Raw genomic sequence first — 6,794 nt, 5'->3', positions numbered from 1 at the left:
ACTGTAAATGGAAAAGAATCATATGCCTAAGATCTTCAGCATTATGAGGACTCAGAGAAGTAAAAACATGCTCTAGGTAAGCCTTGAGGTCACGCTACTAATAAAATAAGTGCACTTACTACTGTTACCATTACAATCAACATATCACACAGTAACTTATCTTTTGCACATTCCCCAACTTAAAAATCATTTCATGTAAAATGTCATGTGAATCTTACCCAATCTACAAAAACAAGCTCAGGAAAGTGAATTGCCTTGCTGCCAATCCCCCATAGGAAGTGAGGAATAGGGACTAGAATCCAAGCTTCCTGGCTCCAGCTCCAGGCAGAAAGAGTTTCAGAGGTCTCATGAGATCTCTCAAGAAAGCTAAAGCTGTCAATAATGTGTTACAATTAGGAGGTTCAGGACCATTTAATTCAAGATTACAGCAAAGTACAGGGTGATGCACATTCAGGGATAAGGAATAAAATCAACCACTAGCCCTACACGCGTCCTGGTAATTCAGCACTACTAGGTTTATTATTTTCCTGAAACTGGAGGTGGGGAACTGGTTTGGGTCAGAAATAATTCACTAAAATAGCCTAGCACATTAACAGTAAGAACCAACATATTTACCGCTCATCAGGATTATTAATTTATTTACTCTCCCTCCTTGCAGAGCCAGCTACCCTATTTTACCCAAGGAAACCAAAAAAAGAGAAAAACTAAGTGATTTGACCAAGGTCACACAAGTAAGCTCTGAGTCAGGACTTGAACCCAAGCCCTCTAACCCTAAAGTCTGAACTCTCACACCAAGCTATTCTATATCTCAGCAGAGCTCCTCACAATCAGAGCACCAGATAGTTCTGCTCCACCATGACAAAGGGCAGGCGGGAAAGCTTCTTTTTTTTCCAGAACTTCTTTTTTAAAAACTCTTTGCCAGGCACGGTGGCTCATGCCTGTAATCCCAGCACTTCGGGAGGCCGAAGCAGATGGATCACCCGAGGCCAGGAGTTCGAAGTCAGCCTAGCCAACGTGGTGAGACCCCATCTCTACTAAAAATGCAGAAATTAGCCGGGCGAGGTGGTGCATTTCTCAGCAGGCTGAGGCAGGAGAATCATTTGAATCTGGGAGGCGGAGGTTCCAATGAGCCAAGATTGTGCCACTGTACTCCTGCCTGGGTGACAGAGTGAGGCTTGTCAAAAAATAATAATAATAATAATAAACCTCTTTATTTATCCCAGTACTTTGGGAGGTCAAGGTGGGAGGACTGCTTGAGCCTGAGAGATTGAGACTAGCCTGGGCAACATGGCAAAACCCTGTCTCTACAAAAATTACCTGGGTGTGGTGGCATGCGCCTGTAGTCGCAGCTACTTGAGAGGCTGAGTTAGAAGGATTGCTTGAGCCTGGGAGGTGGAGGCTGCAGTGAGCCAAGACTACACCACTGCACTCCAGCCTGGGTGAAAGAGTGAGACTCTGATTCCAAAAAAAAGAAAAAAAATCCTCTTTATTTAGTATGACGTTCAAAATCCTGGCATGTGGGTATATGCCTCAAATACCATGGAAAGTTGCTATCAACCTGAAGCAATAATAGGAAAACAGACTGAAGTGTGAGGAAAACTGAGTAGCATGAAAAGGCAGAGTGTGCTGTCCACAGGGAGAGGATGCACACTGGCAGGTCGAAGATTCTGCATTAAAGGACAAATGACAAGCAGATTGTTGAAGTGCAAAGAAAAACATGGAGTATATTTCTTAGAACTGACAGTACCTTTTTTTTTTTCCAAATAAAATATATGTATGTATCAACAACATTTTAAACTTCTTTGGTCAGAAGTCTTTATCTTTAAAAAGTGCAGGGGTGTTTTTTAAGCTTCTATGAACCTTTATAACTGATATAAGTGATCAGTTGATTCTCTTTTAGTTAATTCCTCTAGGAAAAAGAGGTGTGGGGAGCATGGAAATTCACAGTTCTTACATTTTGATCAAATGAAGGTTCAAAATCATTAATCAATGTCTTACCAAACCAGACATTTTACATATATAATAATAACAATAATAGCCTCCATTTACTAAGTACTTGCTGTAATACCAGATGTGATTGAAACTGCCTTTGCAAAGATTATGATAATGGAAAAAGTCTAGCATGGCTGACTCCATCTTGCTTCTAGCTCCACAAGCTGGCTGTCCTCATTCAGTCCTGGGCATAGGGCAAGCTAACCATGGGAAGAATTTAGTTTCTAGTTTAACTTTGAAGCAAGGATGATAACCGTCCCTCCCTAAAACTAACCCCCTCCTTTCCCAGGAACTGAAACTACCTTTGTAAAACTAATGAAAGCTCCCAAGATTAGGATTATGGGAGGGGCCTGAGTTCTGCTGAAATGTAGGCGTAGCGTGCCTTGCTATAATCCTTTACTGTGCTGGAGGTCACAAGATCTGAGACTTCTTCAATTGTTCCTATAGATAACATCATTACTGTACAACGTAAGATTGATATTTTGAGATGCTTTTTCAGACTCTTGCCTTCTGGCTACTGACCGACTCCACCCAAACCCATGACTCAGGATTCAACCGGTCCTGTGGACCCCACCCAGAGGAGTACCCTGTGTTTTTCCACACTCCTATGATTGCATCCCCAACCAAACAACAGCACCCATTCCCTAATGTCCCCATGCCCACCAAACTATTCCTGAAAACCCCTAACCTCTGAGCCTTCATGGAAGTGGATTTGAATAATAAATCCCATCTTCCTGTTCAACTGCCTTGCAATAATTAAATTATTTCTCCACTGCAATAACATGTCTCAGTGAATTGGGTTTATCTGTGCAATGGGCAAGAAGAACTTGTCTGGCAGTTACACTAAAGTGCTTTACTGTATTATCTCATTTGACATTCCCAACAACACAGAAGGTAGATGCACTGATTTGCCCCATTTTCCTTTTTTTTTTTTTTTTTTTGAGACAGTCTCACTGTGTTGCCCAGACTGAAGTGCAGTGATGTGCTCTCTGCTCATTGTAACCTCCGCCTCCCGAGTTCGAGCAATTCTCCTGCCTCAGCCTCCCAAAGTGGCTGGGATAACAGGTGTAGGCCACCACACCGGCCAATTTTTATATTTTTAGTAGACATGGGATTTCTCTACCATATTGGCCAGGCTGGTCTCAAACTCCTGACCTCAAGTGATTGGCCCACCTTGGCCTCCCAAAGTGCTAGGATTACAGGCGTGAGCCACCGGGCCCAGCTGCCCCATTTTTTATAACAGGAAATTGAATAACTTATCCAAAGTCACATGATGGTAGAGATGGTAGAGCCAGGATTTGAATCAAGCACTTTGGAGTCAAGACCTGAATTTTTAACCTGTGTATGAGATGTCATTTAATTCAAGCTTCTTCACCATCCTGTGTCCTGTGAGATTTTTTTTTATGGCTAAAAAAAAAGTGGCTCAAATGGGTTAAGCAATAGAAAGAGAGATCGGTTGCAAATTCAGGTTAGCCTGTCTCCAAAACTCCTCTTCCCTCTACCAGTTTCCCTAAAAAGAAAAGAGGTACCAAGGATGAATACAAGAGACAGGCCTGGGAAACTCCACCGGTGCAACCCAAATGTCATCTTGCCTCCTCAAAATCTAGGAAATAGTGTCTATAAACCCCCTTCTGCATTTTGGGAGAAGTCCCACACAGGATCCTGAAGACCATGGTTCCCAGGCATGGCCAAGGTTGCTGTTTTCTCTTCACCATCTCTGCCTCACTTTCCCATGCCTGCAAAATCCTACTTTTCACTCTTGCTGGGGACACAGGCATGGAATTCAGTCCTGTTCTCACGATTTCCACAAAAGAGTGACATGGGAAACACAGTGTATGTGTATGATACACTTGCCTAAGGCTTGGTGGCATGAAGGGTCTACATGACTATATCAAATCAAACAAATCAGAATGGAATAATGGAAAGATTCCTTGACGTTTTCTTCTCTGCAGGCTCATCTCATCTCTCTCTTCTTTCCACTGGTCTCTCCTCCTTGAGCCCTCCATCTCCAGAGCAAGAATACTCTTCCTCTTTTCCAGGCGGAGCAATTCAGTCACTCACTCTGCCCATTTAAGACCCTGCCCCCAAGCTTACAATTTCATATCCAGAAGCCTTAGGCATTTTGCTTTCCACAGTAGCTCTCTTTCCCAAAGGAAGCATGATTCTGGTTTTTACAGTACCAATTTTCTCCTAGTTATAAATCATACCACATATCTTTATAATCAGGACAACTGAAGGAGTGGTATTTAAAGGTTCAAGACTACAAATATTAAATACCATGAAAACCTCAGTATACTTAACTTTTTTAAAAGTTTACATTGGGAGGCCAAGGTGGGCAGATCACAAGGTCAGGAGTTCGAGATCAACCTGGCCAACATGGTGAAACCTTGTCTCTACTAAAAATACAAAAAAAAAAAAAAAAAATTAGCCAGGTGTGGTGAAACATGCCTGTAATGCCAGCTACTGGGGAGGCTGAGGCAGGAGAATTGCTTGAACCTAGGAAGCGGAGGTTGCAGTGAGCCGAGATCATGCCATTGCACTCTTGCTTGGGTGACAGAGCAAGACTCCGTCTCAGTGGGAAAAAAAAAAAAAATGTTTATAAGGGCTAGGCGTGGTGGCTCCCATCTGTAATCTCAGCAATTTGGGAGGCTGAGTCAGGTGAATCACTTGAGCATAGAAGTTAAAGACGAGCCTGGACAACATGGGAAAACCCTGCCTCTACAAAAAATACAAAAATTATTTAGCCTGGCGTGGTGGCACACGCCTGTGGTCCCAGCTACTCAGGAGGGTGAAGTGTGAGGATCACCTTAGCCCAGAGAGGTCAAAGCCTCAGTGAGTTGTGATCATGCCACTGCACTCCAGCCTGGGTGACAGAGTGAGATCCTATCTCAAAAATAAATAAATAAGTAAAAATTTCAAATAAAAAGCTTATAATACTTAATTTATATTGTTAAATTAGATACCCACTTTACTTCCATTTTTAAAAGTTGAACACACATACTGTACAACTTTTGCTGCTTCTGGTCTGCTTCCATGTCCTTGTAGTCTCAGGGACAAGCCAGGAAGAAAGGGCTCTCACTGGGCAAGAACTTGGCGGCCGCATGGCTCCTAAGGCCTGCCAGTTCCCAGTGAAGCTGTTTCCTGGAAAGCTGCCTGGGGGCGTGGGTACCCCGTGTGCCATGTCTGTTATTGCAGTGTCACCCATTATTTCTGTACCTACTTACCTAGAGACTTATTGACATTTGTGGACTTCTTCCACATAAAAGGGAACTATAATATGTCAGCTGAATGCTGCTGCATAGATGACTTTTTAAAAAGATTGTTCCATTTCACTATGATTTTCAAACATAGACTATCTCCAGGAAAATCAGCTGATGCTGTCATTCTCCTATGTGCAAGGAGCTTTGTCTTAACTCTATGTTAGCAGAGACTATCTTGGTACTGCAAAGAAGAGAATAAACACAAAATTTTGAAGACAAGAATTTTGAGAAGAGGGTAAATAACAATGGCACATCAGGTGGCCCTCAAAGCAGTCAGTCAGAATGGAAGGGACACAGATTTTAGAATAAAACAGAAACAGACGGGAAACTTGTCCTGGTTCTACCCCAAAGCAGCTCTGTGGCCTTGGGCGAATCGTACAACCTTCTGAGTCTCAGTTTTCTTCTGTGAAAATGGAGATAATATCTACCCTGCTGATATGAAGATAGGAGAGATGTAAATCCAAGTAGCCAGCATATACCAACCACACGGTGGGAAGAGGCAATAATTTGTAGCTGTGATTGTTATCCACTAATTACTAAAATCGACATCTATTTTTTAAGTATTTATTTAGAATCTATTGTGTGCCAGACCCTGGACTAGATGCTAGGGCAAGTGGAATAAGGTCAGATACAGTCCCTAGCTTATAGAACTTTGATTCTAGGGAGAAAAAAATAGGCCTTAAGGATCTAATGATGGCTGCTCTGCCCATGGAGCAGCCATTATTTTATTCAAAAAAAAAAAAAAAAAAAATATATATATATATATATATATATATATATATATATATATATATATACATAATGACACATCTAATTTTTTAAGTAATTAATTCAAACAGTTTACTTCAAACACAATGCCATTCTGAGCTTTTTCTGAGAGGTGGCAGCAGAGTGGACATGACTGAAGAGCACATGCTCGTTTTCCATTGCCAGGTGTTTTGCCATCATTCTCCTGAATGGTACAGAAGTCAAGCTGTCTTTTCTCCTCCCGATTCTTCATATTCACGCTTCTTGTGAGGAATGTTGAACGTACTGGTACAAAAGAGCCTTGCTACTTCTTCCTCCATCTCTGCCAAGTGTTGACTTCGGAAAACAATCCAGGGCATGTATGTACAGAAAGTAAAAGGACTCAAAGAGTTTCCAGTCTTTCTGTGTGTCTGACATTTTCTCCTTTCCACAGCACATGTGATGCTTATCAAACATGCCCAAGCCCAGCACAACAATACAGCACTTCTGTGCCAAGTATTTCTGTGCTGCTTCTAACTTACTTAAAATGAATTTCATCTCTTTTTTTCTCTACTAGGCCCATTGACTGGTTTATCATAAAGGATATTACAAAGGAGGCCAGGCGTGGTGGCTCACACTTGTAATCCCAGCACTTTGGGAGGCCGAGATGGGTGGACCATTTGAGGTCAGCAGATCAAGACCAGCCTGGCCAACATGGTGAAACCTTGTCTCTACTAACAATAGAAAAAATACAGGCACGCAACTGTAATCTCAACTACTCAGGAGGCTGAGGCACAAGAATCGCTTGAACCTGGG

This window comes from Rhinopithecus roxellana, chromosome 2 (assembly GCF_007565055.1).
Source record: "Rhinopithecus roxellana isolate Shanxi Qingling chromosome 2, ASM756505v1, whole genome shotgun sequence".
NCBI lineage: Eukaryota > Metazoa > Chordata > Mammalia > Primates > Cercopithecidae > Rhinopithecus > Rhinopithecus roxellana.
The sequence above is the reverse complement of the archived record's forward strand: the minus strand, read 5'-3'. Positions refer to the sequence as shown.